Here is a 17,535-nt window from a genome sequence, read left to right on the forward strand (position 1 = left end):
GCAAGCTTTGCTGCTAGATCAACAAGTCCTTCCTATGTAGAAATATTTGGATCTTTCTTCAGGACTATTTCTACAAACATTTGCTCATTGTGTAATACTTCCAAGTGAGGAGTGATAGAGGCTTGTATCTACATCAGCTTTTCTTTAATAGTGGCCTCTTCTTTTGATAATGCAGCTAATTCCCTATGAGTGTGAAGTGTTTGAGCAAATTGATTTTCACTCTATGCAAGATTTGAGGCTAGTTTCTTGCTAGAGAGTTTTCATGTGCTCTCAAGATTCAAAAATTTTTGGTTTATTTCTTGTGTGAACTTGGAAAAATCACACAATTTTCTATAAAGGGAAAATATATTCCCTAATACAATCTTTACATTATCTAATTTCTTGGCAAGATCAACCTGTCCCAAAATGATGTTATTAGCTATATTTTGGTTGAATTTGCCTTCAAACTTCTTATCTAACCATTCCATGAGTTTTGCATTTGTATCATGGTCTTCATTATTCACTTGGTCAACTATATTAGATAGTTGCTCAAGGATTGGTTTGCTTGAATCCAGAGGTTGTAGAGTGAAGGCATCCATGAATATATCTTTGATTTCATTCATTGCTGGCTTGTATTTGTGGTCTTTCCTCATTGCCTCTTGCCTTCTTCTTTTGTCCAATGCACTTTGTATTTAATTCATCTTTTCCTTATTTAGAGTGCTAGAATCATAATAGGGTATTTTAATTTCTTCATCAAGCTCAGGAATGCCATAATGAATGGTCCTGGCTACCCTTGTAGAACTTGAGCTTGGTGTATTGAGATGTAAGGTCATCATTTCAATACTCAGCTTATGACTGGGTTTGGTGGGAGTTCCTATTTTTGGTAATTCATCTAAATTTTGTATTGTAGACTCCTCTTTATCTTGTGTTTCTTCTTTATCCTCTTCTTCTTGTGTCACTGTTGTTGGAGGTATACTTTCTATCTATACTATTCTACCTATGACTTCCTCTACTATTGCACTCAGCTCCTGATGAGCTTTAATGGCTATTCTTGGTGGTGATGGAGGTGGTAGAAATGTAAGCCTAGTAGTTTGAATAATTTGAGGTGGTTCTTGTGGTGACACCTTGGCTTCTTTGAGTTTTTCTACTAACTTTTGGAGATCATCTACACTGACCAATATGGGACTTGTACACAATTTTTCTTGTAGAGTTGTTTGGTCAAGGATCTTAGTAAGATCCTCTATAGTTAATGGATTGATGTTTTGACATGAGGTGTCAACAACATCCTTAATCTTTATGATCTCTACAGGTGTGGTAGTAGAGTGAGGAGGGCGAGGAGGTGAAAGTTGTGTGTCTTGCACACTTTGATGTTCATCAGTACCTTTGTCTTCATATTTTCCTTCCTCCTCTCTTTCTTCCTTTTTTTCCTCTTCTTCAACCTTTTTCTCTTCTTCTATATTCTCTTCTTTCCTCTGGATTAGTAGCAGCTTCTTCTTTGTACTCCCCTTCAAGGACATCTTCAGTTTTCTTGTACAAGTTTTTCCAAACTCTTGTGGTTCTCTGTACAAATTCTTCCATTTTGTTTTGTAGGATGGAGAATGCCCTATACTTAGGTGTAAACCTATTGTTATGCCTTTGGAATACTTGATTTATCTATTCTTTCATTAAATTAGGCAGTATGCTTGCTAGGGTTGATTCCCTCATCTCCTTCTCCATCATTAGACAGAAATGTCATCTGTCTTCTACAATTTTAGACAACTCCTTTGGCAATTGTCCATCTAGTTCAAGAGGTGTATACTTGAACTGTGCCATTAATGCATAGACTAATTCTTCTATGCTATTTTGTTCCTCTCTACTGAAATTATGGAAATCAATCTTTTTCATTTCACTTAAGTCTCCATTCCTAATCTTCTCACATAATATATCAACTGAAGATTTAGGAGGATGACTTACCTATTCCTTCTATTCTTCTTCATAAGTATCAGGTCGAGCCACATATCTTTTCCTTTTCCTTGGCTCTTCCTGTGCCTTTTTGAGTGTGTTCTTCTTCTTTGTAGCTTCCTCTTTGGTCCTTTGTGTAGAGGCCCTTATTGTATCTCTAGTTGTTGACTTCTTGGGTGTTTGTACGACAGCTTTCTTTGGCAAAGGCTGAGAAGCAGGAGATGTTTTTGTCTTCCTTTTGATGACTCCGCCTTTGATGGGTGCTTCCTTGTCTTCTTCCTCGGCACTATCATCTTTGTCTTCACCTTGTCTTTGTGACAATTCAAGTGGCCCTTGTTCTAGCTCACCTTCTTCTTCTCCTTCGCTAATCTCTTCTGCTTCACCTGCTACACTTGATTCTTCAATACCAAATTTCTTCTTTATCTTCTTTACCAGCTTGTCCTTTTTCTTCATTGTTGTGGTTGTCTTGAGTTCTGTAACAACTCTTGATTTGATAATGTCATATGTTCCAAATGCCTTTGTAGATTTGTCCATTTCCTCTACAAGTAATGTTGTGATGGTTGCAGAAGCTTGGTCAACATCAAGATCATATCCCAATGGTCTAAGCCATCTTTTTCTTTGAAGGACTTCTTGAATGTAAGTATAATCAATGTCAATGAGAAAACATATGCCATTTACATTCTTTTCTTCATTGCATTTTTGAAATCATCAAAATAAATAGTCATTTGATCATCAAAGCTATCTCCCATTTGTGTAATGAAATCATTAATTTGATCAACAATGGTTCTATTCTGACTCCAATTAACTTTACTAAATGAAGGGAATCCCTTCATTACATAGAAGAACATACAAACCAACACTAAACCAAATTTACACTGTTCTCCCTTGGAATTTCTAATAGCTCCATGAATTTCATTGATCTGTTGCAACATGAACTCTACAAGGTCATAGGTGTGGTCTTTCTTTACAAGCTTATATGCCACATCCATTGCTATGTAGGGTACACTATTTAACTTGCTGGATTGATAAAACTTATGTGATATGATCCGTACAGAAAAGTCTAGAAGGGGATCAGTTATGGTATCTATGGTCATGCCTCTATTGTTCCATTTTGCACCTGTGTTCTTCTCAATTGTTTCTTTCTTTTCACTTCTCAATGTCTTTGGCCAATCTAGGGTTGGAAAATCTATAACCATATGAACTATCTTCTTGGTAATCTTGATTGGTCCTTGTTCTAACTAGAATGATCCATCGTGGATTTTGCTGAGTATTATGCGTATCCACTCAATTTTGCATACGATTGAAAAAACTAGCGCTTTGGTTAAACCCTTCTTCTCTATGATAGAAAAATCATCTTTTAATATACCATTATCACAGAGTTTGTCAAAGGCATTAAAGATTTCCAAGTCTCCTATGGCTCCTATTTTGCAATTATAACACTTTTGCACATCTTGGACCATAACAACTTTCTCAGGGATGGCGGATAGGGCACTAGTGGGATCATTTTTATATGAAACTTCTAGAATAGGTCTAAACTTAGGTTGCTTAACCTCGTTGCTGACAAGTTGAATCTCATGGCTCACTTTCCCTTGGGTCATCTTTGAACTATCATGGGATATAGTGTTGAATACCGTGGGATATATTGTTGAATATGTCACTTATAGTTTGATGGTATTAAAGAGAAGTAATTAATGAACTTCCCTAACCAATATTTGTAAGTCCTTTGTTGGCTTGACCTTTTCTTAGCTTACCTATTTTGCAATCCAACTTTTCTTTCTTTTTCAACTTCCTCTCCTTCTATTGTTGTGACTTTTCCTCTTGTTTAAATTTTTGATAATATCTCTTTCAAGTTTCTACTCATCTTTCCTTTTTATCAATTCAATTTGATGAATCTTCTTTTCCTCCAATTGCTTTTTATTCCTTTCTTTCAACTCTTTAAGTTTAATCTTCCTTGCTTCTTGCTACTCTTGCATTGTTATGTACTCATTAGATGTAAGTATTTGATATTTTCTTCCCAATCTAAGAGTAGTATTATCTAATTAAATGGATCTCTTTGTAACCCTTTCGATTGGTAGCTTCAAAAAACTTCTTAATGATGCTTGACTACATAATATTTGTTCATCTTCCATTTCAAAAGCTACAAATTTCTTCAATGCATCTACATTTTGTTCGGTGTAGCAATCTTCATCTTTATTATGTTTCAAATATGAAGTTTCCCATTGTTTTTGTTTCTGAATGATAATGAACCACTTCATCTCTTAGCATTGGACATGGAGAAGGAATGGATAATAAAATATACTCATTTTGAAATTCAGTCTACACTCCCAATTCCTTTACTCCTTCTTTAACCCAAATAGGTGGATCAAACTATGTTGTCGAACTCATTTTATCATGTAGATCATCTTCAAATTGTGCCTAGCTAATATGTGTTGGTGAGAACATAACATCTATTTTTGGACTTATGTTTGCATTTGGTTGCTCTTGTTGTTGTTTTTTTATTTCTACTAGACATTTGTCAATGGCATCACCATCATAACCAAGTAACCTTAAAATGCTTTCAATCCCTGCAACATCATTTTCATCTTCAACATTGAATGCATCACTTGGCTTCATGTCATTACAAAGAGCATCTCTATTCAATGGCCTAATTCTAGACCTTTGAAAACCAACTATAATATTAGTAGGCACAAATTCAAGTTTGAAAGCTTTGCTTGCATTTTTTTGCAATTTTGTTATCCTTGTTTCTATGTGTGCATGTTTGGCCATCCATTTCAACATTTTAGATTTCCAATAACCTTTGAATGGATAAAATACACTTACATCTAAAGGTTGAAGTTGACAACTAGTGTGAGAAAGCAATATAAGAAGATCAATGCCTAAATCTTACCTTTTGAATTATGCAACATGCAATATGGCTTTCATGTCAATAAAAAATGAGGAGATTCCTATTTGTTGGTGAAGCACCACCTAGAATAGATCTAAAAAAATGATGTAGCCAATTTAAGAATAACTCTTTTGTCATCCAAACATAATCGTGTTATTCCATGAAAGCTCCTAGTTCACAATTTGCAATGTAATTTTTAAGTTTTCTTTTTCTTTGAAAGGATAGGAGCCTAGCATTTTATTACCTATTGCCTCAATACATTAGAGTATTGTGATCCATTCTCTACATTTTGATAAGAATTGTGGCACACTTCTACATCCCAACTTTGCAATCAATTTCATACAACAGTTTCTACCTACTTGAACCCCTATTTCATCATAGTTCCATATGTGTGTTGGTTCATATTGATTAGAATCATACAATGTTGTTAGGTCATCATAAAATTTTCTATAATACTTGGTCATAGATTCACTACTATATCCCTATCTAGATCCCTTGTAGTCTTTATTGTCAAACCTGGATGGCATTTGTGAAATACAACCCACCTTGATCTACCTGGTAAACAATTTTCTAATGGATTTGGCCTTGTTTGGAAGATGTAAGCCACATGTTACTTAAGATGAATAACCTCTAATCCATTACCTAGTTGAGCTATATCTTTACACTACTTGATAAATTCTAGCTCTTCTTCTAAGGAAAGAATCATTGGCAGTCCCCTAGTTTTTGTTGTTGTGAGTCATTAACCATTATGATAAGTTGCTCCTAGGGATGCCCAACTTCTTTTTTGCCCCTCTTATTGAAAAAAAAATTTCTTCAATGTCTTCAATGGAATGTTCCATATCCTCTTCTGTTCATTGATTGTCCTAGATTTTTTTTAATTTTTGTGACATTGAGAAGATTTAAGAGTTCCACTATGACCATATGTATTCTTGGCAAAAGGATCATGATTTGTGTTTACAAGAGTTGGCTTGGTAGAACAGTTTAAATAATCAAAGTGAACCACATGAAATTTAACACCTCATGGATAATAAGGTTTCAATTTTCTCATAGTTATTTTGCTTCTTTGCTTTCCTTTTGTCATAATTCCTAAATTCAAAGCATTGCATTGTAATCAACATAAAAATATATTTTGGAGAGATTGTCTTTCCCATTGCTACTATATCATAAAATTTAATGTCATAGATGTTGTTGTGAAAATTAAGTACAACAAAGAAACCTGTAATATGAATACAATGATATGTTGGATACAATTGTTCAATTTTGTGTTGTCTTTGATGTCACACAAATGTTCTATCAATTATCAGTTAGAGTCTACCAAACTTAGTCAATCACTATGAAGATAGTTTCTAACGAGCTAACTCAGGCACTGAAGGCTTTTGTATTAGAAATGTGTTTCTACCGAGTTAGCAAGGTCAAAAAAGGAAAGTTTGTTCTTACTGAGTTCACTTCGTCTCCCAATGATTTTACAAAGTTTTTATTGTTTACCAAGTTTCACTTGGTTAACACTGGAAATCATTTTATGGAGCAGTGTTTACCGAGCAGGGTTGGCTAATGAAGGATTTCATTATTTTGGGAAATAAAGTTTATTTTTTTAATTTAATATATGTAGCAAACTAATGTATGGTTTATTGGTAAATGTAACTTGTAAATTAGCCAACTTGAAAATCTATAATGTATAAGTAAAAGGTCAAGTTGGGAATTCTAACATGTAAGGAACAAGTATCCAATGAGATGATTATGTGAAGAGGACATATAAGTGAATTTTAAAGGAGGATCAAATATCCTTGAGGATAAGTAGAGTTGTATTCGATCAATGTAGATACACTGAAGTAGAGAAGAGATCTGTATCAGACCATTGTAGCAGTAATTCCTAAATCTTGTAAACAAGTTGGTCTAGCAGCCATTTTGTAAATCCTATAACAAGGTGGATAGTTCTACTAAATTGTTCTAAAGACCTCTAGCAAGGCCACTCCTAATAGGGTGATTAAATCCTCTAACCAGGTCACACCTAATAGTGTATTTTGTAACCTTTAATAGGGTTGGCTCCTAATAGGGCTCACTTTAGAAGAGTGAAAATGGGTAGCTAGTTACATGGTGGTTTTTCCCATATTGGGTTTTCACATTAAATCTTGTGTCTCTTGTGTTCATGTTATTTACTTTTACATGCATGTTAATAATTGTGAATGGTTAAACAAGTTAATCTACCAAGTTGCAACATTTCTCTATGTGGCTATTGAGTGACAGTAGTAACTAGTTATTTAAGACATCTAAGGGATCTATAAATTATTTTTGTGGTAACTGATTCACCCCACCTCTCAATTACTCCATCTATAATTCAAACAATTAGTATCAGAGCTTTTGGTGCTTGTAGAACAGATTTCAAGGATCTAAGCTAAAGGTCAAGTTGTCTTAGAAAAGGGAAATTCCAAGGCTTAACAAGGACAACTTTTTACCATGGAAAGGTCTCATGAGACTCCATCTAGCTTCCATTGGAGATACAGGACTAAAATATCTGAATGAAACATATGTAACTCCTACTAGTACATTATCTGCAAATGACATTGCTGAGAAGAAGACTCATACCATCATGATGATAGTCATTGCATCTACCCTAAGCTATGAAGAATTTGATGATGTCGAGGACTATAAAACTACCTTTGAAATGTGGAACAAGCTAAAGGAAATCTATGGAGGAGATGATAGTGTGAAAAGAGCCAAAGCGGTAAGTTTAAGAGATCAATTTGATCAAATGAGGATGAGAGAGGATAAAAACATTGCAAACTATGTTGAAAGAGTCAAGGAAAGTGTTAGTGCAATCAAAGATTTTGGAGGAGATATCAAGGAGGAAATAGTTATAAGTAAAGTTCTTAGAACATTACTTCCCACTTATGCAATCAGAGTTTCTGCAATTCAAGAAAGAAGGTGTGAAGCAAATCATAAGATAAATTTAGAGGCCATAGTTAGAAGATTGGTTGCATTTGAGCTTGCTAGCTATGATAACTATGTTCAAGCTACCAAAAATATTGAATCTTTCACTCAAAGAGAAAGGAAAGAAGATAAAAGATTCTCAATCAAAAAATGAAGAAGGATCAAAACAGAGTTCTAACAGTGATCTTGAGGTAGTTGAAGCTCTACTAGCAAGGGAATACTCAAGAGGCAAAGGAAAATACAAAGGTAAGGTTCCTCTAATGTCTTTTTTCTTGTGAAGAAAGTGGACATATTGCTACTAGGTGCCCAAAAAAGAAGAACAAGGATGAGAAGAAAGGTCACAATTGCAATGGAAAGAAAGATGTCAAATCATTCAAGGACAAAGGTAAGAAAACATGTTTTATGCCTAAGAATTCTAATGATTTTAATGATGAAGAAGAAGATGAAATTGTTTACATTGCTGTAAAAGATGAGCCTAATAATGATGAGGAAATGACACTTATTTTCTCATGTGAGCAAAAATCATACATGGATTATAGATAATTGTTCTTCTCATCATATGACTAGAGATAAAACTAAGTTTGAACATTTTTGAAGACTATGATGGTGGCATTGTGAGGTTTGGTAATAATGAACCTTGTTGCATAAAAGGAAAAAGGAAAAATCTCACTAACCAAAGAGCGTGTATGTGATAATGCATATTGAGTAGAAGGACTAAAACATAATGTGTTGAGTGTGGCATAGCTAATTAATAATGGATTCAAAGTGGAATTCATGCATGGAAAAGAAAGACTATTGGATAACAAAGGAAAGCTAATTGGATCAAGCACCCAAACAAAAGATAACTTATTTTATCTTGAACTTGGTAAATGTTCATGCTTTATTGCTCAAGTTGAAGAAAGTTGGTTATGCAATAGAAGGTTGTGTCATGCAAACTTTGATAACTTGGTGGAAATAAATAAATTCAAGAAAGTAAGAGGCATTCCTAATATAAAGAAAGAAGTGGTTGCTCTATGCAAGAATTGTCAAATTGGCAAGATGGGAAAGACTACCTTTAAAAGTAACAACTATCAATCTAAAGAAGTTTTAGAAATTGTGCATGCTGATTTGTTTGGACCTATTGGAATTGAAAGTTATACTGGTGAAAAGTTCTTCATTCTTTTTGTTGATGATTACTCAAGAATGATGATTGTCATGTACTTGAGAGAGAAATCAGAAGCATTTGAGAAGTTCAAATGGTATTTCGCCAAAGTTGAGAAGGAAATAGACAAAAGATTGAAATGTTTGAGATAAGATAGAGGTGGTGAATTCATCTCCCATGAATTCAATAAATTTTGCATTGAAAGGTGCATCAAAAGATAGGTATCAAACCCTAGAACTCTTGAGGAAAATGGAATAGATCTATCATGGACTGTGCAAGAACCCTAATGATTGAAAAGAGCATTTCTATCAAATACTAGAAAGAAGTTATCAACACTATAGTTCATACCTTGAACCAAGTACAGTTAAAGAAGGACACATTCAAAATCCCCTATGAGTTATGGTATGGCTACAAACCCAATGTAAGTTACCTAAAATTATTTGGAAGCAAATGTTACATTTTGAAAGAATCTAGAAAAGGTAAATTTGATGTAAAGGGTGATGAAGGAATATTTTTTGGTTATTCTTGCAAGAGTAAAGCATATAGATGTTTGAACTTGTCTACTCACAAAGTCATAGAAAGCACATATGTGAAAGTGGATGAGTTCTTAGAAAGAACTAAAGAAGAAAGCAAAAAGGAACCAGAAGATTACAGGAGATTTGTTTTCATTGAACCTGATATGGTGCCAGATATACCTATCAATCAAAAATCTTCTACTCCTGAGTCTTTAGTAATTGAGTTGCAGGAAGTTCAAATTGAGCTACAAGAACCTAAGTCACATTCTGATCCTACTAAGCTAATGCTTACCAAGTCTTAAGGACTTGAGTAGTAGACAGATTAACCAGAACCTGAAGTTGAAATACAAGAGGATGAGAATGAAAAGCATTCAAAAAGGCAAGGAACCTGTATTAGCTAAGTATTTTAGGAGACATCATGCACCGGATCAGATCATTGGAGACAAATCTAAAGGTACTATGACAAGAAGTAATTTGAAAGGTACTTGTTTACTTTTTGATTTTGAACCTAGAAATTTCATAGATGCATTAGAAAATGAAAGTTGGATTAAGGCTATGGATGAAGAGATAGACCAAATAGAGAAAAACAAAACATTGACTCCTGTACCCAGGCTTAAAGATAAAAATGTGATTGGAACTAAGTGGGTATTTAGAAATAAGCTCAATGAAGATGGTAAGGTATCAAGGAACAAAGCTAGACCAGTATGCAAAGGATACTCTTAAGAAGAAGGAATAGACTATGGAGAGACTTTTGCTCCTGTTGCAAGATTGGAAGGTGTTAGGATCCTACTTGCATATGTTGCACAGAAAGGATTTAAGATTTATTAGATGGATGTCAAGTTAGCATTTCTAAATAGTATATTGGATGAAGAAGTTTACATTGAGTAGCCTAAAGGATTTTTTGATTCAGAAAAGAAGGACATGGTCTACAAATTACATAAAGCATTGTATGGTCTGAAACAAGCCCCTAGAGCATGGTATGCGAGATTTCATAGCTATCTTATACAAATTGGTTTTCAAAGAACTAATGATAACAATAGCTTGTATATCAAGGAAGGACTAGATAGTAAGATTATTTTGGTAGAAATATTTGTGGATGATACTTTGTTCATAGGAAATGATGATCTTTGCAAAGAATTTTCAAAGCAAATGAATAAGGAATTTGAAATGTCAATGTTTGGCGACATCAAATTCTTTGTTGGTCTTCAAATTCAGTAAAATAAGAATGGCATCTACTTTACTCAATCAAAATACATCAAGGAGATACTAAAAAAGTGTGGTATGGAAGACTGCAACCAGTTGGGACTCCTATGTGTACTAGATTAAAACTTATCAAGGATGATGAATCAAAGTAGGTAGATTATACATTGTATAGATCTATGATTGCAAAGTTGCATTATGTAGTGCATACAAGACCAGATATTGCCCTTGCAGCTGGTATTGTAGCAAGATTTTTAACAAAATCAAGAGAAAATCTTATGATGCCAATCAAAAGAATCATGAGATATTCAAAAGGTACTGAAGATTATGGATTCTAGTAAAAATTTGGAGGTGATCTAAATTTAAAAGTTTTTACTAATGCAAATTGAGCAAGAAATGTTGATGATAAAAAGAGTACAAATGCAGGAGCTTTCTTTCTTGAAAAGAGGTCAATTTCTTAGACAAGTAAGAAGCAAAATTGTGCATCCCAATCCATAGCATAAGTAGAATATGTTGCTGCAGTAGTAAACTGTTCTAATATTGTTTGGTCCAAATAGTTATTGGAAGGTGTGAAGGAAGAAATCAAAGAAACTATTGTTATGTTTTGCGATAATACAAGTTTAATTAAAATATCCAAAAATCTAATGATGCATTCAAAAACCAATCACATTACAATAAAGTATCACTTTGTCAGAGAATTGGTGTAGGATAAGGATATTAGATTGGAATATGTCCATAAAAAGGAGAAAATTGCTAACATATTCACAAAGCCTTTACCTAAGGATGCATTTTTCTATCTAAGAGGTAAATTAGGGGTCATTCCCCTATTTGAAGTTCACTAAAATGAATTTTTAGTGATGCATCAACAAGTATCAAGTTGAAGATCTTTTTTGTTGATGCAAAATAATCATGAAAATATTACATATGAATCAGTACATAAGGTACATTACTATTCATTTGGTTTGTGTTGTCTTTGGCATGCATGATAAAAAAGGGAGAGTATATTGTCATATCTTTCTGAAATTTGAATTTGTTTATGAAAAGTTTGATGTTTATATAGAACTTATGTAAGTCCTTCATAGAGGGAGATTACTATATATAAGGAGTTTGTGGAATGAAATGTAAGAGGGAGAGGCATTCTGTCAGAAAAGACTTGTTTTCAAATTTCATTCTACTATGACATGTTGTGTTGCCAGCAATGCCACAGAGGGAGATTGTTGGATACAATTGTTTGATTGTGTGTTGCCTTTGATGTCACACAAATGTCATATCAATTATCAATCAAAATCTACCAAGCTCAATTGGTCTACAAGCAAAAAGATAGAATCCACCAAGCTCAAAAGGTTAGCAAAGTGAGTTACAAAGTCTACCTACCATTTCTGGGGGTTACACTATGAAGACAGTTTCTACTAAGGTAACTCAGGTGTTGAAGGCTTCTGTAACAGAAATATGTTTCTACCGAGCTAGCAAGATCAGAAAAGGAAAGTTAGTTCTTACCAAGTTCACTTGGTCTCCCAAGGATTTTGCAGAGTTTGTAGTGTTTACCAAGTTTCACTTGGTTAACACTAGAAATCATTTGCTAGAGTAGTGTTTACTGAGTAGGGTCAGCTAATGAAGGATTTCATTGTTTTGGAAAATAAATTTTATTTGTTTAATGTAATATTTGTAGTTGATTGGTGTATGGTTTATTGGTAAATGTAACTTTTAAATGAGCAGACTTGATAATCTGTAATGTATAAGTAAAAGGTCAAGTTGTGAATTCTAAAATGTAAGGAATGAGTATCCAATGAGATGATTGTGTAAAGAGGAAGTATAAGTGAATTTTGAATGAGGATCATATATCATTGAGGAGCACCAGATTTGTATTCGATCAGTGAGGATCCATTGAAGCAGAGAAGAGATATATATCAGCAAAGTTCAGTTGCATCTCATTCAAGTCACTTATTGTTACTTTCTCACCATTGTAGTAGTAATTCCTAAATCTCTTAATAGAGTTGGTCTAACAAACATTTTGTAAATCCTCTAACAAGGTGGATAGTTCTATTGAATTGTTATAAAGACCTCTAGCAAGGCCACTCCTAACAGGGTGATTAAATCCTCTAACCAGGTCACACCTAATAGTGTGTTTTGTAACCTTTAATAGGGTTGGCTCCTAATAGTGCTCACTTTAGAAGAGTGAAAATTGGTAGCTAGTTACTTGGTGGTTTTTCTCATATTGGGTTTGCACATTAAATCTAGTGTCTCTTGTGTTCATGTTATTTACTTTTACATGCATGTTAATAATTGTGAATGGTTAAATAAGTTAATCTACCGAGTTACATGATTTCTCTATGTGGCTACCGAGTGACAACATTAACTAGTTATTTAAGACATCTAAGGGATCTATAAATCATTTTTGTTGTAACTGATTCATCCCCCTTCTCAATTACTTCATTTATAATTCCAACATGATATAGTAAGGGGCTTATAGATAAATATTCTATAACTATAGAATTACAAATTTGATGTAACTTGGACAATGTTTTTACACAAACATAAAAATATAGTAAATAGATTTGAAAAGATTTTAATAGTGGAGTATGATAATATTTATACAATATTTCTGGTATCTAAACAACACATATACCAACAATAACAACATATTATAGTGAAATAGGAAATATTTTATATACTATATTGTAATTTCTAGTAGAAACAATTTATATCAGTAGTAACAACATATTATTGTTATTTTTTACAGTAGTTTTGAGTTATAATAACAATAGTATGTTGTTACTAATAGATTTTTTTCCTTTGAAATAACAATATAGTATATGAGTATAACTACTAGTATACACTAATTTATATAGGCTATTGTCCTTTTTGGAAAAAATAACACTTATAGTAGCAATAACAACATTTTATTGTTATTATTGAAATAGCAGTATTAAAAGTATATTATTATTATTTGTAATAATTTTGAGCGACAATAACAATAGTATGTTGTTGTTGCTCCAGTTCTCAAAGACATATTGAGGAAGAGGACACTAAGGTGGAGAGCACTAATGGCTCTGATAAGGAGGCCCCTGAGGAAAAGGAAGGGATAGATGCTGGGGAGTTTAGCTCTAACCTAGATGGTTACCCGGACTCAAAAGACAATAATGAGGGGAGAGAGGAAGATACTATGGAGGTGAATTCAGAACAGAGAAAATCTAAAAATGAGGACACTCATCTCGAGTCTGGGGGAGGTGACAAAGAGAAACATAATAATGATTTAGCCATTTTGACTGAGGAGGAAAACATGGGGAAAGCTTCCACTCTTCTAAAGAAGACTAAGGGACATGATAAGGTGGGACAGAGCCACCATACTCAAGAGGAGCCTGGTGAGATGGAACCGTTGGACAGGGGGATTCATATTGATAAAGATTGCCCTGTTCCACACACCATTGTTGATGATGTGGGTGACTCCCCAGAGAGGGAAACCAGTCTTTCCTTCCTCCATTCTACTAAACAAAAAGATGAATCTTTCCTTCAGGCGGACTCCTAGTTATATAATGAAATAATGGGGCTAAAGAAGAAAGTGGATATATTGCAACATAACCAGGAGGCTGACCGGTCTATTATCCAACACATGGAGGTACAAATGGGAGATATCCCAAAAAAGCTAAAGGACTATGAGTAGAATCTTAGACTGCTCATAAGGGAAAGTGGAAAAATAATGGTGCAAGTTACCTCTAGCATCTATGCAGCTAAGGCAACTCTGGGTAAAAGAGTTAATCAAGGAACCATATCTTCAGAGGGCCCAAGCAAGAGGACAAGATAGAGTTTGAGGGAAAACACTTTAATTGATGCTACTTCTTCAGCTGCTAACTCCATCTAGGATATGGCTAAGATAGGTAAGGAGGCTATGAAGATGATTACAGAACTGCAATAGTTTCCTTGGTCTTCTTTTATGGTCAGGTTCCTGTGCTGGTCCTGTTTGCTGGCTAGTTCCTCTAGTTCCTTTATTTGGTCCTAGTTTCTGGTTTTTAGTTTTTTATATATACTGTCGGTTCCAAGTCTTTGTAAAACTTGGGTTTATTATCTAGACTTTAATAGTGGTTTGAGGTCCCTGTAAAACTTGATTTTGATGCTACTTTTTAGTAGGTTTATAGACTCTTTCCTAATGGTTAGTGTGTTTTTTCCTTTTTTGAAGATGTAAAAGGGTTTCGGGGTCCCTTCAAAACTTTTTTTTACCATAATCTAAAACAATAGTATGTTGTTATTAATAGATTTGTTTTCTCAAAAATAACAACATACTATATGGATTATAATTACTAGCATTAACAAAAAAAAAAATCTAAAATATTACAAGACAAAAAATCTCCAATAAACAACAGATGATATGGATTATAACTATTACTATTGACAAAAAATATATTAGACATAAGAAATTCTCATGAATAACAACATATGATATTGATTATAATAGATATTTAGTATGGATTGTGGACAAATTTATGTACTATGCTTCTTATAAACTACTACATTTAGTACCTAAAATATTGAGTACTCAATTCATTTAGTAGCTACAACATTGAATACTTGATCAATATATCTGTGGTAAAATACTTGGATGGTTAAATGAGTCCTTTGATATGCTGAGGATTTTCATATTATTTATTTTGTAGTCCCTCTAATTGTAGTATGTAGTAACTTTGATAATCTACACTCAATAATATATTTGATAATCACTGTTGCTCACAGAGAATGTTAATGTACCCACTGATTGCTCATGGAGAATTTTTGTGCTCATAGAGAATGAAATTGGTATTGTAAATAAAATATTTCATCGCATGCCATATTAATAGCTATTTTTTTTCCTCCAACAATTTGTATTAGAATTTTTCATTTTTCTTTAATTCTTACCTTTTTTTTAGCATTTGCATTTTGGTTTTGATTTTTAAATTTGGTTGATCCGTAGCTTATTCTATTTGCATTTTGATTGGTCCAGAATTGATGAACTTGTTTGGTTAATATGTGCATTTTTCTACCTACATTTTGATCAGCTTAGAATTGATGAAGTGGTTTCTATGAGAAAATTTTGAATGGTCTTGCATTAGTTGTTTGACTTCGATGGATTGATGAGTTCACACCTCTCTTAATTAATAATGTAGGTACTCCATATTTATGATACAACTACTCTAGTTAGTTTATCAAAGACTTATATTTTACTTGTAGAAGGCTCTAAGTTCTACATTTTATATAATAAATTTTCATAAATTTGATGACTTTTAGAAGAAATGTTTATGTATTTTTAGTTGTAATGTTGTTAGATGTTGAACAAGTGCCTAATATTTATTACTTACAAAGGAAGTAATGAGCAAAGTTGTGTCCATGTGTTTGTTCAAGGGGTTGTAAATATTAACAAGTTTATACATAATATTTTATTCATTTCTTTTAGATTGTGCATAATATAATTTAATTTATCAAAATTAACATTTAATATTATTTAATTTAAATTATACAATGTATGTACCTTATCCACAGCTTATATCAATTTTAGTAAATCATTGATATATACAACATAAATTTATAATGATATATTTTCTTACAAATTTGGAGAAGTAAATACATAAAAGTGACTATCTTTTTGTTCAATTAATAGGCTCTATTGAAAAGATAATTGGATCAAAGTCTTGTAACAATAGTCACAACATTTGATACATGATTAACTACTATCTCCTCTCCCTATGTGACTTGTGAAGTACAATCAACTAAATAGGTTAAATTTTGGATGGATTCGTGGGTGGTTTTCCCACCTCTCAGCTTGTTGGCCCAAGATTTAAAAGTGTAGGAATAATAGAATCTGGAATGTATTTATTATTTTCCTTCAAAATTGAATGCAATTGCTGAATAGGAAATCAAATTTATAAAGTAGTCGACAATAATAGTTATGAACTATTATACAAAATTGCTGGAATAGAAAACTGAAAGCAAAAACCTAAAATAAAATAAAATAAAACATAATCTAATACTTAGTACTTAGAACCCATAAAGATTAGTGATTAACATCGCCCCCTAAATGGAAAGGGGTTAAACCAAGCATTGTTCTAAATTTATCAAATTTTTCTTTGCCCAATGCCTTGGTAAAAATATCTGCTAGATAATATATAGTGGGAGAATATTTGAGCTTATTGTTTTCACTTAGGTTTGCACCCTTGTCCAAGGCCTATGCACGAGGACAACCTAGAGAAACATGGAAACAACCTCCAAGCTGTGGGACTTGAACTATGAGGTTGAGTCTCTGGAGAAGGCCGGCTTCCTCTTACTATCAAGGCGCACCTATCTATTCTTAGAAGGGAAAGGGAGAAAGAGAGCATTAAAGCAAATCTACCTAGTTTAATCTAAGGCATTGATGCACCAAAACAGAGTGTTCAGACTCATTTTCCTGCCCATATATGCACTACAAAACTAGGGTAACATTCAAGGTCATACATTCATTCAGACTTATATGACCTAGCAGCCACATGCAGATCAGGAGACTAACTGAATAACACTAGGAAACAGAAGATTTCACTTGTATATTATTCAATAGGCCAAAGATAGATATAGTATGCAGACCACTGATCTCAACAATGCATCAACGAGAGGCAAAATGATACACATACACGTTGATGGCTGAAAGAGATGATACAGGATGTTTATCTAGCTCAAAGACAAAGGGATTTTTAATGCAAGTCTACAAGCAGCACCTGAGAAAATCAGGAAGAGTCCCCCCTTACAAAATGTACAAAACTTGCCTTTATAGTTTAGGCGTAACTAAGATCTTTTGGCTGAAATGACCCTGCACCTACCTACCATTGAGTACCATGGAAGATAATCAAGGAAAAAATCTCCAAAAAATTTGATCTCTTTCGCCAATAATGTCCTGAGAAGACTGAAAATGGTGCCATAACTGCGCTCTGACCTGGTAGATGGATCAACAG

This window comes from Cupressus sempervirens, chromosome 10 (genome assembly GCF_028749045.1).
Source record: "Cupressus sempervirens isolate cs-2001-9-10 chromosome 10, ASM2874904v1, whole genome shotgun sequence".
Taxonomy (NCBI): Eukaryota; Viridiplantae; Streptophyta; class Pinopsida; order Cupressales; family Cupressaceae; genus Cupressus; species Cupressus sempervirens.